The sequence below is a fragment of the Pristiophorus japonicus genome, chromosome 2 (genome assembly GCF_044704955.1).
Source record: "Pristiophorus japonicus isolate sPriJap1 chromosome 2, sPriJap1.hap1, whole genome shotgun sequence".
NCBI classification, from domain to species: Eukaryota; Metazoa; Chordata; class Chondrichthyes; family Pristiophoridae; genus Pristiophorus; species Pristiophorus japonicus.
This window is the reverse complement of record NC_091978.1, coordinates 251,393,049-251,420,546: the sequence shown is the minus strand read 5'-3', so window position 1 is coordinate 251,420,546 and position 27,498 is coordinate 251,393,049. Positions and strand designations below refer to the sequence as shown.

The 27,498-nt window shown below is 45.8% G+C and overlaps 1 protein-coding gene across 2 annotated transcripts in view; it reads left to right on the top strand.

Annotated features, from left to right (window-relative positions):
- Positions 1–7,934: 7,934 nt before the first annotated feature.
- ugt8 (UDP glycosyltransferase 8) overlaps positions 7,935–27,498 on the top strand; it is a 144,552-nt gene continuing 124,988 nt past the window's right edge. Inside the window, exon 1 of one of the 2 annotated variants that reach the window (XM_070864080.1) lies at positions 7,935–8,007. The gene's annotated coding sequence lies outside the window, so the exon portion shown is untranslated. The other variant, XM_070864089.1, reaches the window with a different exon arrangement.

Sequence of the window (27,498 nt, the reverse complement as noted above, 5' to 3'; positions counted from 1 at the left end):
TGTGCTTGGATTTTTTTTAAACGTGTGGTATCCGTTGCACACCAGCCATCACACGGGATATGCTAAACCAAGCAGCCAGAGGTCATGGGTTCAATCCCTGGGCTGGGGGCAGTAGTCCTGGTGCTGTAATTGGCATCAGTGCCTGCATTGGAAAATGGGAAATATTATTCTGGGTCCCCGTTCCTAATCACTACCCAGTGATGTTCAGCCATGATCTTATTGAATGGCGGAGCAAGCCCGAGGGGCCGAATGGCCTACTCCTGCTTCTCATTCTTATATTCTTATAAACTGGGGTTGTTCTCCTTAGAGGAGAGAAGGTTGAGAGGAGATTTGAGAGAGGTGTTCAGAATCACGATGGGTCTAGACAGAGTAGACAGAGAGAAACTGTTCCCATTTGCGGAACAGTTGAGAACCAGAGGATACAGATTTAAGGTGATCGGCAGAAGAACCAAAGGCGACATGAGGAAAAACTTTTTTATGCAGCGAGTGGTTAAGATCTGGAATGCATTGCCTGACAGGGTGGTGGAGGCAGATTCAAACGTGACTTTCAAAAGGGAATTGGATAAGTACCTGAAGGAAAAGAAATTGAAGGGCTACGGTAAATGGGCGGGGGAGTGGGACTAACTGAAGTGCTCTTGCAGAGAGCCGGTATGGGCTCGTCAGGCCAAATGTCTTCCTTCTGTGCTGTAACCATTCTATGAATCTATGTTTCTATGATCACCCTCTATTCTCTTCTCCCTCAAATGCTTATCGAGCCTCCCCTTAAATGCATCAATGCTGTTCACTTCAACCACACCCTGTTGTAGTGAATTCCACATTCTCACCACTCCCTGGGTAAAGAAATTTCTTCTGAATTCCCTATTTAATTTCTTGGTGACTGTCTTGCATTGAGGACCTCTAGTTTTGCTGTTCCCCACAAGTGGAAATACACGTTCTGGGCTTAATTTTCTCCAATGCCGTTTTTTAGCGTATTTCAAGAGTTATGCAGGTTTTTTTGGGGCCCGACTACGCCAAAAAAAAACCTGAAAGTTTCCCCGTTCTAATGTTTGAAATTGATGACACGCAGTCTGTCCTTTAGCTTCGGGGGGTGGAGTCTAATGTCTGCGCTGAAAAAAGGATGCCCTCCCCTTCTGCGCATGCGAGAAAAAAAAATGTCGTTTTTTACGTGACTGCTATGGGCGCGCATGCCGAGTACATCTCCCGGTCTGCATTCGGCCATTTTTAAAGAGCCAGTTGTGTGTGAGAACTTTAATTCTCAGTGGAAAAAATCAGAGCTGCAATATGCAATGTGGCTCAAGGACCAAGAATTTCTTACAAGAGGAAGTGGAGGCACTAGTTATTGTAATTGAGGCCACATGGCACGAGCTGGACACCAGCAGAGGTCACATAAAAGTTTCACCAAAAGCAATGAAGAAACGCTGGAACCAACTTGCACAAGATTACTGTGAAATGGTGACCACCCCGAGGTCTGGAGGCCAGTGCAAAAATAAGTGACAGGACCTTGGTCAAATAGTTAGTGTAAGTAATATTTTCATTTATTCACTGGAATTGCATCCAGATGTCCCACCCTCTATAAAAAGTTATATTTTCATCTTTGCAGAGGAAGGTTGAACACAACAAAAGAGAGAGAACTCGAACAGGAGGAGACCCGGCAAATCTGCACCCACTGATACCCTTGGAAGCAAGGGTCGCTGCTTTGATGGGTCCTGCCCTGGAGAAAAGCAACCACCACTGCACAAGCTGGGCCCACACTTGAGGAAGAGGGCAAGTCCTGCAAATTGCACATTCTGACTTTGCTAAAAGTCAAGTACTGCGGGGGCTAGCCATGTTTCGGTTCATGGGGATGTTTCCATCAGCTATGCTTCGGTTGATGCAATGTGCTATCATTCATCATGGTCCTTCAAATGAGCCTGCTGCCTGCGCTGTGTGAGCCTACTCATGCCACCCTACCCCATCCTCTGCTGCTAACTACTTGTCTGTTCTGCTTTATATTTTACAGAATTTGAGGCCAGCCCTGATGAGGCTGAAGCTGATGCAGAAGATTCAGACGCGAACAAGCCGAAAGAGAGCATCTTCCAATCCCAACTTCCAGACCAAGAGCATGGGGGTGAGGGGGAGAGGGAGGATGAAGCCACCACTGTTGTACTTGTTATGTTCAGAATAACTCCACAAGACTGTATACTGTAAGTTCAAAATGTTGTGACCTTGGTCTCTTTAATGTAACTCCAGAGTGAGGAAGCAGCATGGTAGACTGCCTTTTACACCTGCTTGCCCGGGGTGTGCAGGTGACCCTTGGGTCTCCAACACGTGCACCCCCTGGTGGCAACTCTTACACACTAGAATTTTCCCCAGTCCTTTTAGAATTATGATGTAGTGTGGCCCTTTTTGTTTCTTGCCTTTGTTTACTCGGCCTTCCACTATTGCTTTTTACCTTTCTACCATCTGTTTCTGACTCCATATTACTGCGTCCTGTCTCGCTGCGTAGGTTCCCATCCCCTTGCCATATTAGTTTAAACACTCCCGAACTACATTAGCAAATGTTATCCCCAGAAAAGTTAAGCTTCATGATGCATATTCTATGCCTTCTTGACTCCCTCCAAAACTTTGCCTAAAAACAATGGTGTCTTTCTGCGCCGATTTTTTAATGTGCGCTGGTTTTTCTTAAGTGCCCAGAAGGTGTTTTAGGAGAGGTTACATGCGCCCTCCTTGGAAAAATGTAAGTTGGCCAAACTTGCTTAAATGTGAAAAACTGGTGCAGACCTCAGGTTACGCAAAAAAATCCTAACCTAAAAAGAACGTAACTAACTGAGTTACGCTGGCGCAGAAACTTTGGGGAAACTTGGAGATTTTAATTTACTCCAATAAAAAGGGCGCTCACCAAAAAAACAGCAGAGATAACTGGGGAAAATTGAGTCCTCTGTATCTAGGCTATCAAAAACTTTCATTATTTTAAAGACCTCCATTAGTTCACCCCTCAGCCTTAACTTTTCAAGAGAAAGGAGACTCAGCCTGTTCATCCTTTCCTGATAGGTATATCCTTACATTTCTGGTATCATCCTTGTAAATCTTCTTTTGCACCATCTCCAGTGCCTCTATATCCTTTTCATAATATAGTGACCAGAATTGTACACAGTACTCCAAGTGTGGTCTAACCGAGGTTCGATACAAGTTTAGCATATTATGTTTTTGCTCTGGATTTTTTGTTGGTACTTATGTTCGCTACATCGAGCTACTGAAGTCTATAGCCAGGCCCTCTTGGCCCAGAACTGCTTGAGGTTGTCCTCCAAAACTATCTGAAGTGTCCTCAATGGAAGCTCAGCAGTCTTGCACTGCCCAAACAACTGGGGAAACACCTCCTAGGATCACTAGGATAGGAAAAGGAGCACTCAAGACTGCCATTAAGGGCTGGCACAAGGGTGATTCTTATTTTATTCTATTATTAGATAGAGATGTAATTGAGTTGTTGTTTGCTCTGGATTTTTTATTGGTGTTTATGTTTGTGGTGAAGTGAGGATAAAATCCATAAGTCTGGTCTGAAAGAAAGCAATTGAATAGTGGTAGTCAGGAGAGTAATAAGGATTGTGGGACTGTTGTTGTATTAGGGATGTGAGGGCTAATTTGGTGAAGTGCTCCTCGATGAACTGGTCTATGAGAGCTCTGACAGGCCAAGGTACTGTCTCTCCTCCTCCTCTTGCTCCTCTTCCTACTCCTGCCCTTATGGTGGTAAAGACTTGTCCCTTATGATGACGAAGTTGTGGAGCATATAGCAGATGACCTCCCTCCTGCCCCACATCCTTCTCCATTCTCCTCCTCCCCAACTCTCCCCTCCCTCCTCCCCCATTCCCCTGTCCCCTTCCCATCTCTACCCTCCACTCTGCTCCAACTCACCTCTCCCCCCGCTCAGTCCTCCACTACCTCCCGTCACCCATCCCTCCTTCCCTTACATCCCATAGTTTTACTTGCATATGCACTTGAAGTGTCATTACCTACAAGGCTACAGACCAAGACTGCAAAGTGGGATTAGGCTTAATAGCTCTTTTTCAGCCAGCACAGACATGATGGGTTGAATGGCTTTCTTCTGTGCTGTAAACCTCTATGATTTGGTCCTTTTCCCACCACTCCACTCCTCTCCTTTCCTTTTCCAACCACTCCCCTCCCCTCCACTCCCACTACTCCATTCCTCTGCTTTCCCTTTCCCTTTCCCACCCCACCCCTCCTCTCCTCTCCCTTTCCCACCCCTCCTCACCTCTCCTCTCCCACAGATCCCCTCCTCTCCTTTCCCACCGATCCCCTCCTTTCCTTTCCCACCGATCCCCTCCTTTCCTTTCCCACTGATCCCCTCCTTTCCTTTCCCACTGATCCCCTCCTTTCCTTTCCCACTATATCCTCCTCGTATCTCCTCACTCTTTGAAGGGTGCAAAATTCACAAGAACCACCCCCCAGTGTTTGGGCTCATTTGAAAGGAAATTTAATTTGGGACTATCTACCAAAAAGTTTGGAACTCTAAAATGCTTATGGAAGAAACTATGAACTTTAATAGAATTTTGAACTTTTACAAGACAAATTCAAGGCTGTGGGTGGGCCTGAAGAACTAACAGGAGACAACTTGATTATTGGAATTGTCTGGTTGTTGGGACTAAGTTAACTTGTCCGGAGAAATGGGTATTCAAAAATCCTTCTCCACAAGAGACATTAACATTACAACAAATAACCCAGAGAAACCATCAACATGAATCTGGAAAACCATTTCAGCATATACATCACAAAGGGGCCCAATCCAGCCAGTATGCGAAAAACTATGCACAAAAGGACATTGCAATTACCAAACTAATATTTCCATCAGTGCAGAGAGCAAAATTCACCAGAACCCCCTCTGTGTTTGGGCTCATTTGACTGGAAATTTAATTTGGGACTATCTACTGAAAAGTTTGGAACTCTAAAGTGCTTATGGAAGAAACTACAAACTTTAATAGAGTTATGAACTTTTACAAGACAAATTCAAGCCTGTGGGCGGACCTAGGGAACAAAGGAAGCCCACTTGATTATTGGAACTGTCTGGTTGTGAGGACTGATGTAACCTCTCTGGAAGAATGAGTATTTGGAAATCTTCCTCCACAAGAGACATTACCATCACAAATCACCTAGAGGTGGCAACCATCAACTTGGGTCTGGACAAACCATTTTCAGCATATACCTCACAAAGAGGCCCAATCCAGCCTGTATGCGAAAGACTAAGCACAAAAGAACATTGCAATTACCAAACTAATTTTTCCATCAGGAAGCAGTTTTTTGAAATTCAACCCACCCAAGACATATCAACTTTAACGAGCCCGATAAAATATTACAAAGAAGAACCAAGCCCGCCAAAATTATACAAAGGATTGTGAAGAGATTTGGTGGCAAGATTAGAATGTTGAAATCGTATAACTGGCCACTGTTTTCAACAGAGGTTAGACAAGGTGAGAGAGACAAGGAGAGAAACCAATGTGACAGTTGTAAAACTAACTTCTCCAGCCTCGAAGTCTTGTAGTCCTGAAGGAAGGAAGAACATCACCATCTACCATTAACTATCAAAAAGATTGGTAAGCATAAATCCCTGCCCTGGAGTCTAAACTAGCTAGAATTAGGTATTGGGAGGTGGGAGGTATAATTTTACTGCAACCCCCTTTGAATGTGTAATATATGGGACTTTATTAGAATGATTATAAGTTTGACCATGTACCTTTCCTTGTATTGTACTTTATTAGAGTGATTGTAAGTTTGACCTTGTACCTTTACTTGTCTTGGTCTTTATTAGTGATTGTAAGTTTGGGCCATGTATTTTCTTACTAGAGTAATAAGCCTGTGTTACTTTGACTGTAATAAAACCAAAGTTCTTTGCATCAAACCAGCGTCCTCTGCACTTTTGTCACACCCCTCAAATAAATCCAGAGTACAGAATCCAAGGGAGGGGGAGCGATTTGAAACCGCTCAAGTTGGTCAGAAGGGAACCTGACCCCCTCAGAGACCCACACACCCCACACCACCAACACCACAAACCCCCGCTTACATCAGGAAACAGTTTTCGAACATCAACCCACCCAAAACATATCAACTTTTAACAAGCCTGCCAAAATATTACAAAGAGTCAAGCCCGCCAAATTTAAACAAAGAATTCTGAACTGATTTGGCGCCAAGATTAGAACCACCCAAACAGTATAACTGGTCCTCTGTTTCAACAGAGGGTATGACACACTTTGCCATACAACCGAGACCAAGCTGATGTCATCAAGATAAGGCGAGAAACCAATGCGACAGTTGTAAACTAACTTCTCCAGCCTCGAAGTCCTGAAGTCCTGAAGGAAGAACTTCACCATTGCGGCAGCAACCGACCACAACCAACGTGGTATCAATGGAAAACCACCGCGATCGACCAAACTCAAAACAAAACTCCAACAGGAAAAACCCGAAGAATCGACAAATTTCCACTCTACCATCTAATCCTGACCTACCAATGTGTAAAACATTACCTAAAAAGCTGTAGAAATTTATTTCTAACCAAAGAAAACGGGTACTTACCCTACAGATCCAAAACGCGCCTTACTGCATTAGCGGACTCAACCCAACTGAAGATTGTGCAGCAAAAAGTCTTCTCCGATGTTCGCAGTACGGCAAGCAGACCCTACCGCATCCAGCGAACCCCGAAACCGCGATCTACTGTTAACTGTCAAAAGGATTGGTAAGCATAGTCCCTGCCTGCCCTGGAGTCTAACCTAGCTAGAATTAGGTATTGGGAGGTGGGAATTGTAATTCTACTGTAACCCCCTTCGAATGTAATGTGTTGTTCTCTATTAGAGTCATTATAAGCTATTGTAACCCCCTCTGAGTATGTAAGGTATTGTTCTTTAATAAGTTTGAATAAGTTTTGAAATTATACTTTCTTATCAGAGTAATTAGAAGTTTGTAATTTCCTTGACTGTAATAAAAACAAAGTTCTTTTGCATCAAACCAGTGTCCTTTGCACTTTGTCACATCCCCAAAATAAATCCAGAGTCTAGAACCCAAGGGAGTGGGAGCGATTCGAACCGCTCAAGTTGGTCAGAAGGGAACCTGACCCCCTCATAGAGATCACCCTTTACATCTTTCCCAACCCATCCCTCCTCTCCTCCCCCTTTCCCATCCCTCCCTCCACTCCTTTCCCACCACTCCCCTACTCTCCTCTCTCATTCCCTCCCCATCCCTCCTCCCCTCCCTCTTTCCATCCCCATCACTCCCCTCCTTTTCCTCCACTCCTGTTCCCACCACACCCCTCCCTTTCCCATCCATCCCCTCCTTTTTCTAACCCTCCACTCCTCTTTTCAACCCTCCACTCACATTCACAGTCTTTCCCCTCCTATTACCATTCCCTCCCCACCCCACCCCACTCCATCCTCCTCTCCCCACCACACTCTCCTCCCTCCTCATTCCACTCCCTCCGCTCCTCTTACCCCACTCCCCTCCTCTGCTCTCCTCCCATTCCCACACAGCACCCCCATTTCCTCACACCACCCGCCTCCTCTCTCCTCACACCACTCCCTCCCCTCACCCCATCCCCTTCCCTCACACCACTCTCCCTCCCCTCACCCCACTCCCACTCACACTCCCATTCACCCTCACACCACTCACACTCACATTCACCCCCACACCACTCACACTCCCATTCACCCTCACCCTCACACCACTCACACTCCCATTCACCCTCACACCACTCACACTCCCACCACTTCCCTTCCCCCTCCCCCTCACACCACTCCCCTCACCCTTATACCACTCCCATACCCATTCCCCCTCACACCACTCCCCTCCCCTCCCCTCACACCACTGCCCCTCCCCCTACCCCGCCCCTTTTGGCACACCCTGTGTCTGACGTCAGAAAGGGAGAGGCGGAGCGAGTTTGCGCGAGCTGTGCCGGGAGGAGGTACCAGAAGTGCGAGCGGAGCGGATCCCGAGGACCGGGAGAGCGGAGCGAGACTGATCAACCCACAGCCGGTAAGGCACTCACCGGCCCGCGGAACACAGCGAGTGCCAGCGGCTCTGGCGGTGTTAAGAGAGTTCCGAGGGACTGTTGTGGTGAGTTGGTTAGTGAGCGCGCCGGTCACTGTACCCGGGGCCGGGCACGGGCGGCTCTGGGCTCGGTGTCCCGGAATGAGTTGCTGAGCCCGGGGCTGGCTCACGGTTGAAGCCGAGTTGGGAGCGAACTTTTTAAAACTGCGCAACTCGGGTTCTACCTGCAGCCGCTGATGGTCCGGTCCGGCCCGGCTGGCGGTTTATACCGGCTCAGGCTCAAACTCAAACTTTCCGAGCAACAGGTGGGAGGCGGCCGGAATGGGGAGCTGGGCGGGTGCCGAGCGGCTGCTCTCCAGGCTGGGTGCCGAGCGGCTGCTCTCCAGGCTGGGTGCCGAGCGGCTGCTCTCCAGGCTGGGTGCCGAGCGGCTGCTCTCCAGGCTGGGTGACCGGCCCAGGTGTGTGGCACCCCCCCGGAGGAGGTAGGGAGGAGACGAACCCCGCCCTTCAGTAGCTCAGCAGCGGCGGTAACCTGTCTCCCATAGAGCGCCCGCCGGCTCTCGGGTGCGAGCTCCGAGCTGCAGCAACAGGTATTGTGGCCGCCACCATATTGCACACACCTGCATTGGCTTTCGGTCAGCGGCAAGACATTGTTGAAGAGGATGTCCTCCCGCAATAGTAGACCGGTTTGAATTTCAACTCTCCAGTTCGAGATAGCTTTAAAGCGCCTCTCCACCTGCCCCCCGTTATCCATGCCAAAATATGCACTTGACTGGAAGAGGAAAACATAACTTTTTGATGTCTTTTCTGATCAACTGTGCATTGTCACTCGATTGCATTTGTAGTGATTAAAGATGTTACTGTAGAGTCTGCTCCTCAGCGAGCGGATCTTGTACGACTGACTACAATACATTGTACTTTTGGCGCTCGACAAAACCACTTTTTCCAGCCATTTAAACGTTCAGTTTTAGAAATAGCCAGTGGCATAATCTGACAGAGTACGTGCGCACATTTTAAACAGGACCTTCACACTGAGCGTAATTATACTGCGACAGGTGTGAAGCCAAAGCAGTTGTCGACGTGCATCATCGGACACCGCTTGCTGATTGTCTTCCAACTCTTGCCTTTAGTGCCGTGGGATTCGGATTCCTGAGCTTGAGAATCACGCTACCGCTTTGGTGCTGATGTGCATTGGAAACTGTTTTGCATTGATATGAAATCAATAGCGCATCTTAGTATTAATGTTGAACTGGTTGTGTGTGTGTGCACCAGCACTTACCGCTTAGTGTTTATGGATATATGGTTGTTTTTGTCTTTGCTGTACATCAAATGGTGATTCTTGCTGCAGTATGGTTTTATGCATCAAGCCTAGTCAAGTTATTCAATCGTGGGGGCATTGCAGCTAAATGTGATTCTGTCCACACAAACTTTCCAGCAGAGCTTGCTGGATGATCTAAGTGAAGGAGCCTTCTCCCCAACTGTAGGGATACAGTGCCAGTTGTAGAGCTGCTATTCCTCATCTGGGTCATCGAACCATAGAATAATACAGCACAGAAGGAGGCCATTTGGCCGATCAGAGTCTGTGCAGGCTCTTCGAAGAGCAGTCCAGATAGTTCTGCTCCATGGCTCTTTCCCCTTATCCCTGCAATTTTTTCATCTTCAAATATTTATCCAATTCCCTTTTTGAAATCTACTGTTGAATCTGTTTATGCCACCCACCACCCTATCAGGCAGTGCATTCCAAACCCTAACCACTCGTTTCCTCATGTCGCCTCTTTTTTTGCCAATTACCTTAAACCTCTGCTCTCTGGTTATTGACCCTTCAGCCGTTGGAAACAGTTTGTCTTTATTTACTTTATCAGGACCTTTCATGATTTTAAACACTTCTCTTAAATTTCCTCTGGTCCTTCTCTGATCTAAGGTGAACAACTTCAGCTTCTTTAGTCTATCCACATAACTCTAATCCCTCATCCCTGGAACCATTCTAGTAAATATTTTCTGTACCCGCTCCAAAGCCTTCATGTCGTTCGTAATGTGTGGTGCCCAGAATTGGACACACTACTCCAGCTGGGGTCAAACAAGCGTTTTATATAGGTTTAGCATAATCTTCTGGAATTGCATTCTCTGCTATTTATAAAGCCCAGGGTCCCATAAGTTTTATTAATTGCTTTGTTAACTTGTCCTGCTACCTTCAAAGATTTGCACAAACAACCCAGATGTGTCTGTTCTTGCACCCCCTCATATTGGCTGACTTAACATCAAACAATTAGATAAGCTGGAATTGGCCTCCATGTTCTTGGGTGAAGGAGGAGAAATATTTCCTTGGGTTTCTATTCTGAATTATCCATTCACTATTGTGTAAAGTCTTTGTGCATGGGTACCAACGAGGGCAGGGTTAGGATCAACTCCATGACCGCCTTTCTCAATCCTCTCCGTTGTGGTCAAACAGTCTGCTGTTGCTTCTTTTTACTGAAGGCCATTTTCCCAAGTAATATAACCACTGGATTGCTTCAATAAGCTATGTTATCAAATGATGGGATATGGGTCTGCCCCCACTATTCTTCACATGGCGAGCTGCTGAGTGTGGAGTTGCTAAATGATCTTTTCACTTGTGCTATGGATGTTGATATAACAGTGTCTCCAAACAGCATTCCTTTGTTCTTGCACTCTAATAACAGAACACATTATTGAATCAGTTCCAGTAATATTGCACAGAAGAGCCTACAGTGATCCATAGCTGCATGAAATTGCAAGATTGCTGAGGTCCACCTGTGATCAGGAAGTGGGCTGTAAATGGCCCTGGGCCATATTACAAACTCCATAGGTCTAGAATGGCTACTTGGAGGGCTGCAGGTGTCTGAGGAAATGTATGAGTCTCCAACCTCAGGAAAAAGATATATGTGACAAACTAGAAGGAAATGTCCTTTTTTATGTAACAGATTCTTGCTTTTAGGATTCATTCTCTAACCAACAATACTGCAAAAATGTAGTTATTTAAAAAAAAATCCAGCAACAATAAAATGTTGAAAACCAATACCTATATTTCTGGAGCGGTGATATCACCCACCTCATTTTTTTTTTTCCAAAACATTATGCTTTTGTGGTGTCTGTAGTGCATATACACTGGGGAGTAATAAGATATAGCAAATGCACTGAAGTGATGGTGGGCTTAACTTGTAAGCACCTTAGTGTGAAGCGAATTAGTTAATTTTGCATATGATGTTGCATATGCCTAGCTTAAGTTGTATATACAGTGTGGAAAAATGTTACTTTATAATTTTGAAGTCTGGTTAAAAATTGAAATGACTTGCTCCTTTTATTTGCTGTTCTTCGTGTATATGTATAGTGGCTTTCCCCTTCCTATATTGATATTGGAGTGAAGATATAAAAAAAAAATGTTGCAGTGATATGCCATTGGTGTGTTTGCTAGTCGTTTGATATTTGGCAATTTTTCTTGAATACATATAGAAACAGAACCAAGCTGGTATTCAACAGCTTATGCTGCTTAATACAGTTATTGGTTACTGTCTTCTGTATGATTACAATTTGAGATGTGCATTGAAAACATCAGCATTTGTGGAACTCTCAATTTACAAATGATTGTGGATGAGTACGAGGACTGTAATTTATTTGAGTTCCAATGACCTATTAAGCAAGGAATGAAACTTGAGTGTCCCTTGGTGTCACTTGAATCCAATGATACATTTATAGCTTTATATACTTGTTCTTGGGCTTTTTAGATGTAGTAGTTGAAATGAAAACAATGCTAATAATGGTTAAAAGTGCTGATAAAATTACATTGCAAATTGCAAGTCACTAAAGGATTTCACGGTAGAATATAGTAATTGCTAAAAGGGTGCAGTATGGCAATTATTTTAGATTTTCACAGTAAAGTTATAAAGAAGGTAATAACTTAATATGTTATGATCTGGCTAGTATCTGTGGGTGATGTAAAGCCAGATAAGCTGATCTTTGTTTGTGGCATTTTTAATGTTTGCCATTGACAATTGGAATACAAATAATGATTTGAACAAAGTGAAAGTGATGTCGGGTTAGATCACTGAGTGGCCATCTGTGAACCAAAACACATGGCATGGTCAAAGCATTCTTTCTGGCTTTAGAACAGTAAATGATATCATCAGCACATCTCTACATTCTTCCTAAAGCTTCTGTGACAAAATATGGAGTCTGCTAAACTGCACCACCAGTTTGAGACTCATGACAGTAGAGTTCAAAGCATAGCTGGCAACTCTCGAGTTACTTGTGATGTTGGCACACTGAAGGCACACCTGGGAATCCCTGGTCCAAGACTGCCCAAAGTGGAGGAAAAGCACCCGGGAAGGCGCTGAACACCTCGATTCTCTTCAGAGTGCAAGCTGAAGCCAAGCGTCGACAGCGGAAGCAGCGAGTGGCAACCCAGGCACCCCACCCACCTGTTCCATCAACTACCGTTTGCCCCACCTGTGACAGAGACTGTAGGTCCCGCATTGAACTCCTCAGTCACCTGAGAACTCATTTCTAGTGTGGAAGCAAGTCATGCTTCCTCGACTCCAAGGGACTGCCTATGATGATGATGAGTGGGTGTGGGGGCGGGGGGGGCATGTGGGTGTTTGTATGTGAGGATGATGATTTGTGATGTAGAGCTTCACCATACTGGAGGAAATGCATCTAGTCAGTATTGGTGAGAGTTGTGCTAGTCTGTGCATCTCAGGTAGCTGTCACACCCATGCGGACAGGCCTAGCAAGCAAAGTAATGGATAGAAGTATATATCCATGCTGATTTTAAAAACCAGAGGAAGAATGCCGCCTTCATGGAGTCGGCTTTGCCGTCAAAAATGAGCTGGTCGACCGTCTCAAAGACGACTCCTGCGGGGTTAACGAATGCCTCATGACTCTTCACCTTACCCTATCCCGGAACCAATGTGCCACAATCATCAGTGGGTACGCCCCAACACTCGATACAACGGATGAGGCTAAAGGGAGTTTTTATTCCAACCTCCAGACATCCCTGTCTCACGACCCCACGGGCGACAAATTGATCCTCTGAGGTGACTTTAATGCCAGTTGGCAAAGACACAGCCCTCTGGGAGGTATAATTGGCAGAGAGGGGGTAGGGAAAGCCAACTCCAGCGGTACCCGACTCCTGACACAATGTCTAGAACACGAACTCCTCATCACCAACACCCTGTTCCGCCAGAGGGACAAATACAAGGCATCGTGGCAACACCCTCGCTCCAAACACTGGTACCTGCTCGACGATATTATTGTCCAAGCCTGGGATCGCAAGGATGTGCGCATCACTCGCACCGTGACAGGAGAAGCGACTGCTGGATGGACCACTGCCTAATCCGATCCATCATCGATATAAACATAGCCCCAGAGCAGATGGGACAGCAGAAGCAGTTCTGCAAAAAAGTTAATGCGAGAGCCCTATACAGCCAGCGCCTCACAGCTCATCTGGCATACCTTTGATGACCGAGATGCTGAATGCCCACAGTGCTTGGTTTGCCCTCCAGGTCTCCATAATCAGTGCCTGTGAAGAGACATTTGGTTACTCAACCAGAAAATACCAGGACTGGTTTGATGAAAATGATCAGGAGATTTAAAACTAATAGATCGTAAGCGCAGAGCATTTCTGAGCCTCAAGTAACAACCCAACTTGGGAGCTGCAAAGCAGCATTACCGACAGCTCAAGGCTGAGGTCCAACAAAAAACCCAGGACCTAAAAAACAGGTGGTGGATGGAGAAAGCACGGGAGATACAACAACTGGTCGACAATCACGATATGCGAGGATTCTTCACTGCAGTCAAGGTCACCTACAGTCCAAACTCCCAAGGCCCCACCCCACTCCTGGCCGAGAACGGGGAAACACTCAAGGACACTGAGGCTGTCAGGGCCCGCTGGAAGGAGCACTTTGAAGATCTCCTCAATCGAGACTCTGCCTTTGACTTGAGTGTTCTCAACTCCATCCCGCAGCATGCGACCTGCCACCACCTAAGTGAAACTCCAACATTGCACGAGGTAGGCAAAGCCTTAAACAGCTCAAGAATAACAAGGCTATGGGTGCGGATGGAATTCCTGCTGAGGCGCTAAAGTATGGCGCTGTTGGCGCAGATACATGATCTCATCACTCATTTGGAGGGAAGAGAGCATGCTGGGAGATCTCAGATGCAATGATCGTGACCATCTTTAAAAAGGGGGAAAAGTCCAACTGCGGCAAATACAGGGGAATCTCCCTAGTTATCAGCCACTGGGAAGGTTGTCATTAGAATTTTCGTCAACTGTCTTCTCCCTGTGGCCGAGGAGCTCCTCCCGGAATCACAGTGTGGATTTCGTCCCCTACGGGGCAAAATGGACATGATCTTTGCAGCGCGACAGTTGCAGGAAAAATGCAGTGGTGAACGCCAGCCCTTATACATGGCCTTTTTCGATCTTGCAAAGGCCTTTGACACTGTCAACCACGAGGGCTTATGGAGCATCGTCCTCCGTTTTTGATGCCCTCAAAAGTTTGTCAACATCCTTTGCCTGCTCCATGACAATATGCAGGCAGTGATCCTTACCAGCGGTTCCATTACAGACCCAATCCACGTCTGGACCGGGGTCAAACAGGGCTGCGTCATCGCTCCAACTCTTAATCTTCCTCGCTGTCATGCACCACCTCAGTCAACAAGCTCCCCACTGGAGTGGAACTAAACTGCAGAACCAGTGGGAAGCTGTTTAACCTACGCCGCCTCCAGGCCAGATCCAAGATCACTCCACCTTCTGTCGTTGAGCTGCAGTACACGGACGAGGCCTGCGTCTGAGCACATTGAGGCTGAACTCCAGGATATAGTCGATGTATTCACCGAGGCGTATGAAAGCATGGACCTTACGCTTATCATCTGTAAGACAAAGGTCCTTCACCAGCCTGTCCTCGCCACACAGCACTGTCCCCCAGTCATCAAGATTCACGTCGTGTCCCTTGACAATGTGGACCACTTCCCATACCTCTGGAGTCTCTTTTCAACAAAGGCAGACATTGATGCGGAGATTCAACATCGCCGCCAGTGCAGCCTTTGGCCGTCTGAGGAAAAGAGTGCGCGAAGACCAGGCCCTCAAATCTACCACCAAGCTCATGGTCTACAGGGCTGTAGTAATAACTGCCCTCCTGTATGGATCTGAGGCATGGACGATGTACAGAAAACACCTCGTCGCTGGAGATATATCACCAACGATGTTTCCGCAAGATCCTACAAATCCCCATGGAGAACAGGCACAACAACATCCGTGTCCTCGCCCAGGCTAATATCCCCAGCATTGAAGCACTGACCATACTCGATCAACTTCGCTAGGCAGGCCACATAGTTCGCATGCCAGACACTAGACTCCCTAAGCAATTGCTCTATGCGGAGCTCCGTCACGGCAAACTGGCCAAAGGTGGGCAGCGGAAATGTTACAAGGACACCCTCAAAGCCTCCCCGATAAAGTGTGACATCACCACTGACACCTGGGAGTCCCTGGCCGAAGACCGCCCGAGGTGGAAAAAGTCCATCTGGGAGGGCGTTGAGCTCTTCGAATCTCAACGCCACGAGCGTGAAGAGGTCAGGCAGTGGAAGGAACATACGACAAATCAGTCCCACCTCCTCCTCCTCCTCCCCCCACCCCCCCACCTTCTCCCGACGATTGTCTCCCACCTGTGACGGGGTCTGTGGCTCTAATATTGGACTGTTCAGCCACCATTGAAGCAAGTCTTCCTCGATTCCGAGGGACTGCCTATGATGATGATGATCGTGGCATCTCTGATTGCATCCCAAAATGATTAGATTTGGGACAGGACCATTGCACCACTCGAGCCAGATCTTTCATCTGACAAGGAAGGGAAGAAGCTATGAAGCTTGTGTGCAGTGTGGTATATTTGGTCAGCCAGTGGCTTAGTTGGCAGTATTCTCCCCTGAATCTGAAGGTTGTGGGTTCAAATCCCAATTGGGACTTGAGCACAAAGATCTAGGCTGATACTCAGTGCTGTACTGCGGGACTGATGCACTGTCGGAGGTGCCATCTTTCGGATTAGACGTTAAACCAAGGCCCCGTTTACTGTCTCAGGTGGACGTAAAATATCCCATAGCACTATTTCGAAGAGGAGCAGGGGAGTTATCTCCGGTGTCCTGGCCAATATTTATCCCTCAATCATCATCACTAAAACAGATTTTCTGGTCATTATTATGTTGTTGTTTGTAGGAGTTTGCTTCCGCGTTTCTGATGTTGCAACAGTGACTACGCTTCAAAAAGTGGTGATGGGTGCTATATAAATGCAAGTCTTTTTCTTTAAGTTTGAGTTGACCCTTGTACATTTTATTGGAAATGGTGATTGTGATGAATTGATTCCAGATTTTCTTGCATTTTCTGCTATTTGGGGAACTAGATCTTGCTCCATGCTTCTTTTGTGGGTTCTGTCAACAACACCATTTATCCCCAGCTTTACAGGACAATGACCCAATCCCAAGACGTCTTCATAAAAGGTAGGATAGCCCCTATACATTGTAACTTCCTCTCGTGCCCCTTTCTCTTCCCATCCTGAGCCTGGAGCATGTTGAAATGCTATTATTAATATGCCCTTATATAAATGATGTGTTGAGAATCTATACAGAAATTATAGCAATGAAAAAAATCAGTGACATTTTTCTCTTACAACAAAAAATAAAAGGTTATAATTAATAAATCCTTGGCTGCTACCTTGTTTCAATTTGTAACTTGTTTGTAACCATTGGCTTCTTGAAATAAGGAATATTAAAAACAATTCTGAGCAACATTTATATTGAGTACCACCTGAGACCTTTTGCCCCAAGGAGGCTCCTCTTAATTGCACTCTTTTGCCCTTCACCTGCCCCCCCCAAAAAAAAATTGCACACCTGTTCATTATTAGGTAACCTTGAGTGTAGGTTTGAGCTCTTGTTGGTTACCAGAATCTTCACATGAGTGGCATAGTGAACAGTTTCATAAAATGTGAGCGCTTGGTTGTCATCCTTCTTCCCACAGCATGGACATACATTATACCTCATTGAATGATGGTGGAGCTTTTAGTAGCAGCTGCTTTTCTGCCTGCAGCTAAATCATGGTAGGTGACAAGTGCTGGCTATATAAATGTGTTTTCATACATAGCCTCCAGATAATGCCTTCCAGTAGCTGTTGTCACAAGTCTCTGTTTCCTTGGCAAATACATGACTGCTGACCAGGGTTACTCATTACTGGCTACTTACTCCTGGTCCCCACAAGTTTTAACAAAGAGTTATGCCTGTTGTGAAGCTGACATCCTCTTCAAGCTACTCAATGACAGGTTGGTGAAGTTGAATCCATCCCTGCAATTGTTTCCATTTTTTTTGCCACAAATCAACTTTGCAGTTGATCCTTGTTCTTATGTGTGTGGCCAAATAGAGCCCTTCCATGGTGTTGTGAACAATGCAGGAAAACTGTTTGGACACCTTTCATACACCATAAGTTTACCCTGCATTTGAATTTTACTTTTCTTGTCCCTTCTCAAAGTGGTCCCAAAAAACTGTATCCAGGCTGAAACTAGCATTCAACAGGACCCTCAGTAGTGTTCTGAATCAACAATTGAGACACCTGTCACTTGTGCCTTCCAATCGATAGTTCTGAGGACTCCCATAGAGCCATGCCAAGCCATAATACTGCACTTGTGAAGGCACACTACTATATCCTACAGGGGAAGCCCATTCATCAAGATGGTGAGTGGAACACGCTAGGTCATTGCAAATTTTGCCAGCAACACATCATCTACAAAAAGAACCAACACAAAAATGAATGAAGCAGACACTTGAAGCTTTATGCAAATGAACGCATCATTAATTAAGATATTGAATACGATGAGTGACAGTGGATGTTAATACCTCATTGGATATCAAGGCCTTGGAGAGTGTGCAGAGGAGAATGCCAGTGTTCTGGCTGTACTGGAACAGCTTGGCTAGAGGCGCGGCTAGTTCTGGAACACAGGCTTCAGCACGACAGCTAGGATGTTGTCGGGCGTCTAGCTTTTGCTGTACCTAGTGTACTCTGCCGTTTCTTGATATCACGTAGAGTGAATTGAATTTGATGAAGACTCGCTTTTGTGATGGATGGGTACCAACGCTCCCTTTAAGCAGTGAGCCAGCGTTTAAATAGAAAAACAGTATATGCATGGAATTCTGAATGGCTCGCGCAGCCCGTTAAAGGGGCCGCGAAGGCTAAAAGAAAAATAGAGGGAACATTGGTGGGAACCTCAGGAGAAGGCCGAGATGGATCATCCACTCGGATGGGCGGAGCATGCTCAAGGGGCCGAATGGCCGCCTCCTCCTCCTATTATGTTCACTCTACACTTCTGGCTGAAGATGGTTGCAAATGTTTGAGCCATGTCTTTTGCACTCTCATTGAGGATGGGGATGTTCATGGAGCCTCTTCCTCCCATTTCTTGTTTAATTGTCCACCACCATTCACTCCTGGTTGTAGCAGAATTTGAGGTTTGATCTGATTTGTTGGTTGTGGGATCGCTTAGCTCTGTCTATAGCATGCTGCTTCTGCTGTTCAGCATGCATGTAGTCCTGTGTTGTAGCTTCACCGGGTTAGCACCTCATTGTTAGATGCTCCTGGGATGCTCTTCTACACACCTCATTGAACCAGGGTTGGTCCCCTGGCTTGATAGTAATGGTAGAGTGAGGAATATGTCGGGCCATGAGGTTACAGATCGTGGTGCAATACAATACGATGGCTCACAGGGTCTCATGGATGCTAGATCTGTTCTGAATCTGTTCCGTTCACCATGGTGGTAGTGCTACACAGCACGATGGAGGGTGTCCTCAGTGTGGAGACAGGACTTCGTCTCCACAAGGACTGAGGTGATCACTGCTACCGATACTGTCATGGACAGATGCATCTACAACAGGTGATTGGTGAGGACAAGGTCTGGTAGGTTTTTCCTTCATGTTGGTGTTCTCTCCACCAACTGCAGATCCAGTCTGGCAAGCTGTGTGCTTCAGGACTTGGCCAGTTTGGTCAGTCATGGTGCTACCAAGTCACTCTTGGTGATGGACATTGAAGTTCCCCACCCATGGTACATTCTATGCCCTTGCTGCCCTCAGTACTTCCAAGTGGTGTTCAACATGGAGTACTGATTCATCAGCTGAGGGAGGGCGGTAGGTGGTAATCAGCAGGAGATTTCCTTGCTCATGATGCCATGAGACTTCATGCGGTTCAGAGTTGATGTTGAGTACTCCCAGGGCCATTCCCTCCTGTGTATATCACTGTGCCACCACTTCTGGTGGGACAGCACATATCTAGAGATGGTGATGGCAGAATCTGGGATGTTGGTTGAAAGGTATGATTGTGAGTATGACTACATCAGGCTGTTGCTCGACTAATCTGTGTGACCGCTCTCTCAATTAGGCACAAATCCTCAGATGTTAATGAGGAGGACTTTGCAGGGTCGATTGGGGGGGTGTGCCATTGTCTTGTCTGTAGCCGGTGCCGAGGTCGATGCTGGGTAGTCCGTCCGATTAAATTCTTATTGTTTCTTGTAGCAGTTTTTTTTACAACTGAGTGACTTGCTAGGCCATTTCAGAGGGCAGTTAAGAGTCAACCACATTGCTATGGATCAGGAGTCACATGTAGGCCAGACCAAGTATGGACAGCAGATTTCCTTTCCTAAAGGACATCTGATGTGTGGCATTTTCTACTAAAATTAGTGCATCTGGCTAATTTTTATTGGATAACACTTGTATATAGGCCCAATTTTGGCCACGACTTGTATCAATTTTTTTGGAGTAAGTTGTTTTCTGTTTAGTTTTCTGTAAGTTTAAAAAATGCCATTTCCCCCAAAATTTGCTCCAGAGTAAGTCAGTTAGGTATGATTTTATTTTAGGTCAGTTTTTTTTTTCAAAAGGGGGCGTTCCCAGACACTTGCGACAGTTTTGGACATTTATACCACTTTGGCCAGCAAAAACGTACTCCAAATGCACTTAGGTCAGCGTATGTGGCCAGCTCTGAAAAATCTTGCGGGCAGTGAAGAAAAAGCAGCGCACATTCAGCAGACATTAGGGCAGGGATAGGGGAGGGAAGGGAACTGGAGAGGAACTCAACAACCAAGCACCAAACATTAAGGAAAAGCTCATATTAAAAAAAGTAAATCTTACCTTATCTTTAAAGTCTGCCCGGGAAAGGCAGCGGGCCGGCCTGTGCGTGAGGCCATTCGGCATGGGATAGGGGAGGGAAGATACGCACTGGAGAAGTCACAGCTGCTGGGCCGGGGCGTCTCACGGGGGTGGGGTGGGGGGGGAGGGGGCGCGCTGAGCGACCCAATCAAAAGTCTCAAGTACAGCCACTAAATAAAAAATAAAAACGAAGTCCTACCTGCCCGGAAACTCAGCGGGCTGGATGGTCGGTGCGGGAGTCCACTCTGCTGGAGATAGGGTGCAGCGAGATCGGACGTCCCTTCGGCCTGGGATAGGGGCTGCGAGCATCGGATCCTGCTCACAGGACACACTGGGAGGGCAGGAGCATGCGCGCAGCCCACACTGAACATGCGTGCAGGTGCCGGCAGTGCTTTCTGCGCTGGCCTGTTGCTCCACCGCCCCCCCCCCCCCCCCCCCCTCGGCCTCCGCGCCATGCCACGACTCCGAAGAGCGGCCTGGAAGGGGTCCCTTTTTTCTGGTGCCCTTTCCAGTGCACAAGATCGGTGTGCTTCAGGTCAGTGCACCGAAAAAAGGGGTTGGGCAATGTTGGGGCCCATAGAGTCTACGAGTTTATCAGTAATTTAAAGCTGACTGGTCTATAATTTCCTGGTTTATCTCTGTTCTTTTTCTACATTTGCTCGACTTCTGTCCTCTAGTATTTTTAATTTCCTTTCCAAAGATGATTTTTTTTCCCCCAGTTTCTCTCGGGATCCTCTGTTGTAAACCATTAGGCCCCAATGATTTCACTACCTTAAGTTTGAATATCTTTATTACAATTTGTCTTTAGTAATACCCGCTACTAACTGTTTTATAGCCATCTCTGATGGATCTACAATTCCAATACCCTCCTCTGAAAACTGAGACAAAGTAATTATTTAGTATCTCTGCCATTCCCTTGTTCTCCATAATATGTTTATCTCTGTCATTTTTAGTTGTCTGACCCAACCTGAATATCCTCTTACCACAAATACACCTTTGGAAGCCTTTTTATTTTGCTAATTTTTCTTGGCTGTTTTAATCTCCCTTTTTGTGCTGTTTTATATTGATAGTTGCTATAGTTTCATTTATTGTATGCCACGTAGGTGCCAAATACTGTGTAACAAGGAGCAAAATATCAATCTTTTCAGCAGACTGATTCCACTCATTTTAGTTTGTGGGGTTGGAGTGTCTGCTTGGTTGATATCCCCTCCGTGTGTGTTTCAGATGTGTCAAAATAGATGATATATAGATCTCCACAGATTAATTGTTTATACAATCATATAAAAAATAATACTTTTTGGTCGATCTGGTCAACCAGTGCGCCTCCGTGCAGCTGACTCAAATGTCATAAATAGAAACAGGAGTAGGCCATACTGCCCCTCGAGCCTGCTCCGCTATTCAATAAGATCATGGCTGATCTGATCATGGACTCAGCTCCACTTCCCCGCCCGCTCCCCATAACCCCTTATCGTTTAAGAAACTGTCTATTTCTGTCTTGAATCTATTCAATGTTTCAGCTTCCACAGCTCTCTGAGGCAGTGAATTCCAGATTTACAACCCTCAGAAGAAATTTCTCCTCATCTCTGTTTTAAATGGGTGGTCCCTTATTCTAAGATCGTGCCCTCTAGTTCTAGTCTCCACCATCAGTGGAAACATCCTCTCTGCATCCACCTTGTCAAGCCCCCTCATAATCTTATACGTTTCGATAAGATCACCTCTCATTCTTCTGAATTCCAATGAGTAGAGGCCCAACCTACTCAACCTTTCCTCATACTCAACCCCTCATCCCCGGAATCAACCTAGTGAACCTTCTCTGAACTGCCTCCAAAGCAAGTATATCCTTTCGTAAATATGGAAACTAAAACTGCGCGCAGTATTCCAGGTGTGGCCTCACCAATACCTTATATAGCTGTAGTAAGACTTCCCTGCTTTTATACTCCATCCCCTTGGCAATAAAGGCCAAGATACCATTGGCCTTCCTGATCACTTGCTGTACCTGCATACTATCTGTTGTGTATGCATGCCTGGTTACATGTGTGATGTCTAACACTGTTTACACCACACTGAATGTACCCTTATACTGTACACACCTTACCTGTACACGAGAGGGTGCTGCTGCTGGAGACCTAACTGTTACCTGCACACTGCAGGTAACCCAGTATAAAAAGGAGCTCACAGCTTGTTATCCTCACTCAGGAGCTGCAAATAAAGGACTACAGGTCTACAAGTTTAAGTATCATACGCTGCCTCGTGGAGTCATTACTAAAGGCGCCTACATACACTACAACTGGCGAGGAGGATGGGATGTCACGAACCACACGCTCAGCATGTCGAATCTCAGCATCTTTCAGCAATTTACCGATGGGGAAGATTGGGACGCTTTTGTAGAAAGATTGGAACACTTAAGGAGACTGGCTGCACTGTGACTTTGGCGACCATCTAAATGAAGCACTAAGGGACTCTAAACCGACGAGAATAGTGCACCGCATTGATACTTCTAAGGGCAGAAACGCTGCCCCGAGTCCCGTAACCCTAAGTCCGTCACATGGGGCGAACCGGCTAGCCCCGTGCTGGCGCTGTAGAGGAAACCACAGGGCCTACCAGTGCCGCTACAAAGGCTATGCATGCAAAGAGAAAAGACCCTTTCAAAGGATGTGCAGAAAAATGGTTAGAGAGGCCTGTGAATAGACTGTTAATCTTTTGGATGCAGGGATATGTGACCACACAAATTGTTAATATCGGGAGGGCTGAATGAGGTGTAGAATAGGGTACCCTCGCAAACTATATTTAAAGTGTTGATTTATGATATAGTAACTAGTTAATATCAGTTAATTTAAATTTTCTACATTTGACTTTACCTGACAAGTGTTTCACTTCCTTGTCTTTTCTGATCTAATGTTGGAGATGATTGCTGAATCAGTGCTTGCAATAGGTCTAATTTAGTGAGGCTACGAGGACATTGTTTTTGTGTAGCGTCAATAGTTTTCCTTTGTTGTACTGGATAGCTCCAATGTTCACATGGAATATGTTTATTCCCTTCATAGGGAGTACTAGTGGGGCTTTGTTTTGATTATGTTGATTTGTTGCAGTCAGAACTGGACTCTATTGGGGCTCATTAGCAACTTGGGATTGCATAATGAATGCCAGCGTAAACTTTGCTTTGTCGTCATAATGCTTGATTACACAGTCAAGGAAATTGAAGAGGCCTGAGTCTGGATTGGCAGAGACTGGTTTTGAGGGTTCCAGTTTGCTTACTGCCCCATTGTTACTGTATTGATGACGGTGCTGGCCTCTGTTAGAAATTACAACATAGAAATAGCTGGCCAACCCAACCAGTATGTGTTTATCTTTCATATGAACGTTGGTCCAAATCCCATGGGCCTGCTCTGTTACTATATCCCTTTATTGCCCTTTCCTTCAACCACAAGTCTGTTTCTCTCCTGTTTCATCCCTGTATAATTTTAAGCACCTCTCAAATCATCTCTTAATCTCCTCTGTTCTAATGAAAGAAGCCCCAGTTTTTCAATCCTGACTTTGTATTTCTTCATAGAATCATTAAAGTGCAGAAGGAGGTGATTCGTACTGTCGAGGCTGTGCTGGCTCTCCAAGTCCCTTCAGCCAGTTTCCCCCCCACCCCCACCCCAAACCCTTTCCCTGTAGCCCTGCAATTCTTTTTCCTTCAGGTACTTATCCAATTCCCTTTTGAAGTCCCTCATCCCTAGAACCATTCTTGTAAATCTTTTCTGCACCCTCTCGAAGGCCTTAACATCCTTCCTAAAGTGCAGTGCCCAGAACTGGGGACAATACTTGAGTTGAGGCTGACTCAGTGTTTTATAAAGGTTCATCATAACTTCCTTGTTTTTGTACTCTATGCTTCTGTTTGATGCCCAGGATCCCGTGTGCTTTCTCAACCTACCCTGCCACCTTCAATAATTTGTGCACATATAACACCCCCAGGTCTCTGTTACATGCAACCCCTTTAGAATTGTACCTTTTAGTTTATATTGCCTCTCCTTGTTCCCCCTACCAAAATGTATCACTTTGCACTTTGCATTAAATTTCAACTGCCACATGTGCCATTCATCTGCCATTCCACCAGCCTGTTTATGTCCTCTTGAAGTCTATCACTCTCCGAGTCACTGTTCACTATACTTCCAAGTTTTGTATCATTTGCAAATTTTGAAATTGTACCCTGTACACCCAAGTCCAAGTCATTAATATATATCAAAAGCAGTGGTCCTAGTACAGACACCTGGGGAAACACCATTGTATACCTTCCTCCAGTTCAAAAACAACAGTTCACACTACTCTCTGTTTCCTGTCACTTAGCCAATTTCGTATCCATGCATCCACTGTCCCTTTTATTCCATGGCTTCAACTTCGTCGATAGCCTGTCATGTGGCACTTTATCAAACATCTTTTGGAAGTCCCATCAACCCTCTGTTACCTCATCAAAAAAACTCAATCAAATTAGTTAAACACGATTTGCCTTTAACAAATCTGTGCTGGCTTTCCTTAATTAATCCACACTTGTCCAAGTGACTGTTAATTCTGTCCCGGATTATCGTTTCTAAAAGCTTCCCCGCTACCGAAGTTAAACTGACTCCGATCAGGCAACATCCAAATGAATCTGCACTGTACTCTTTCTATTGCCTCAACATTCTTCTTGTAGTGTGGAACCCAGGATGATACACAATCTGCAACTGTGATCTTAAGGTTTATGTAGATTCACCATTACACCTCTTCACCTTTTGCCATAAAATGTAGTTTTCCATTAGTTTTTTTTTAATGGCCTTATCCATTTGAAGTAGTACATTTAATGTGTGAAGTCAAATCCCCAAATTCCTTTGCCCTTCCACATGACATTCCCCAATCAAAACAAGTACTTTTTTAATCAAAATGTCCTACCTCACACTGACATTGAATTCCATTTTCCACTTTTTTCATATTCCACCGCCTTCTCAATATTCCCTTGCTCCTTCTTTTGGTCCTCAATTATTTACTATGCTTTCGATTTTAGTATTACTTGCAAATTATTACACCACTTTCTCTAACCCTATATCCAAATCATTGATGTATACGATGAACAGTGGGACACTGCTGCATACTTCTCAGCAATCTGATAAACTGCCCTCAACTAATGTGCCCAAGTTTTCAGGTGTAGTTGCTCCAAGAGCAACTAGTTTAGTTTGGAGTATCTTAGAAATTGCAATTCTCGGCATTTAGTTTGCTCCAGTTCTGGCGAGTTAGTTTAGTTTCGTTTTAGTTCAGTTTTTTTTCCAAAAGTGGGTGTGTCCAGCCACTTGGGCCTGTTTTGCAAGTTTAGGCAGCGAAAACTGACACCAAACTAATTTAGAATGGAGTAAGTGTCCACTTTTGTAAGTTCTGAAAAACCTTACCTAGAGATAAGTTCAGTGCGGGGGTGGGGGTTGAGGGTGGGAAGCATTTAAAGCACTAAGCACTAAACAAAGCAGAACATTTAAAGCACCAAGCACTAAACGAAGCACAAAAAGTACTAAACAATTAATTAACAAACAAAAAATAGAAGGAACCCTGCACTAAAGCACCAAGACCAAATAATAAGCAACCAAATAGAAGTCCTACCTTTATGTGAAGGGAAGGTTTTTATGTCAGCCTCTCAGTCTCTGTCTCTCTCGGCCCAGAGGTGTGCCGACTTTGCAGAAGAAAAACCGTGCCTAAAACTTATCTCTGTATTCTCCCCGCTGCTGGAACGTTGCAGGTCCTTGGCACAGCGCAGCACAAGCTGTGGGGGGCGGAGCCAAGTCCCAGCGCTGAAAACAGTGCCGGGACCGCTGCACATGCGTGCTAGAGTGTGCGCGCACATGTGCAGCAGCTCCAGGCTGCCGAGGCTGTTTGGGAGGGGCCCGAAGCACGCCGCCCCTAGCCCTGGTCCCTTCAGGTAACGCTCCTATTGAAACCTCGACATGAGGTGACAAGAATATTCGGCGTCAGCTTTTAGTAAAGATATTCAGTGCTCATTAGGGCCCCTCCCACATAGCCTGTAGCGCGTCGAGCAGTGAGGAGCTACTGCACATGCGCGCACATTCTAGCACGCATGTACAGAGGTCCCGGCACTGTATTCAGTGCCGAAACCTGGCTCAGCCTCCCACCCCTTGTGCTGTGCTACGCTGAGGCCGAAGACATCCTGAGTTCAGAGAATTAGAAGGTAAGTTTTCGGCGCCCTTTTTATTATAGAAAGTCGGTGCAACTAATGGAGGTGCGCCGTTTTTACAGGGGGCGGAAACTTGGGCCCACTATTTCTTCCCTTCTAACTAGTTTTTAATCCAATTTGCTACCTTTTCCCTATTTCCACGCCCCTTAATCTTCATTAGTCTCTTGTGTGTACCTTGTTAAAGGATTTCACAAAGTCCATATACACCACGTTCACTGGATTCTCCCCATTTACCATATTTACCAGCACCTGAAAGAACTGCCAGATCTTGCAGTTAGCTTCTTTAATGCACCAGTCTGATTTTGGGTTTCTTGCTGGTGCAATTTGTTCTTTGGATGTTTCTGTCTTCCTCGAAGTGAGGACAGTTTTGTGCACATGCTGGGTAGTGTCCTCCACAGATGATGTCATGCTTTGAAAGCACTGGGAGGTGCTGGTAGCTCATACATGGTAGCTTGCAGTACAGTGAGATCAGTGCTGCTGGGCCTGCCTGTGGACTGAGTATATAGCAGCCAAAGTTTACCTGGAACAAGGATGGTCACTAAGTCCATCTGTGTGCTGCTCATCAACGACCCTTCCACCACAGTACGTAGATGAGAGAAAATTCAGGTTTGAAAACAACACTGTCTAATCCTGGGGAACTTCAGTGTAAAACATGACGGTATGGTAGCATAGTGGTTGTGTTACTGGACGAGTAATCCAGAGGCCGGGACTAATGATCTGGAAACATGACTTCAAATCCCACCGTGGCAGTTAGGGAATTTAAATTCAGTTAATTAATATAAATCTGGAATAAAAAAGCTAGTATCAGTAATGGAACTACTGGATTGTCGTTAAAAACCCATCAGATGTCGTTTAGGGAAGGAAGTCTGCCGTCCTTACCTGGTCTGGCCTACGTGTGACTCCAGGCCCACAGCAATGTGGTTGACTCTTAACTGCCCTCTGAAATAGCCTAGCAAGCAGCTATGAGAAATTGTAAGAATAAAACCAGACTGACCATTCAGCATTAGCTTAGGCCCCGGATTTGGACATGACAAAGGCACACCCAGCCTTCCTCACTAGCATCTGGGGATTAGTGCCAAAATTGGAGAGCTGTCTCCAAGACTTGT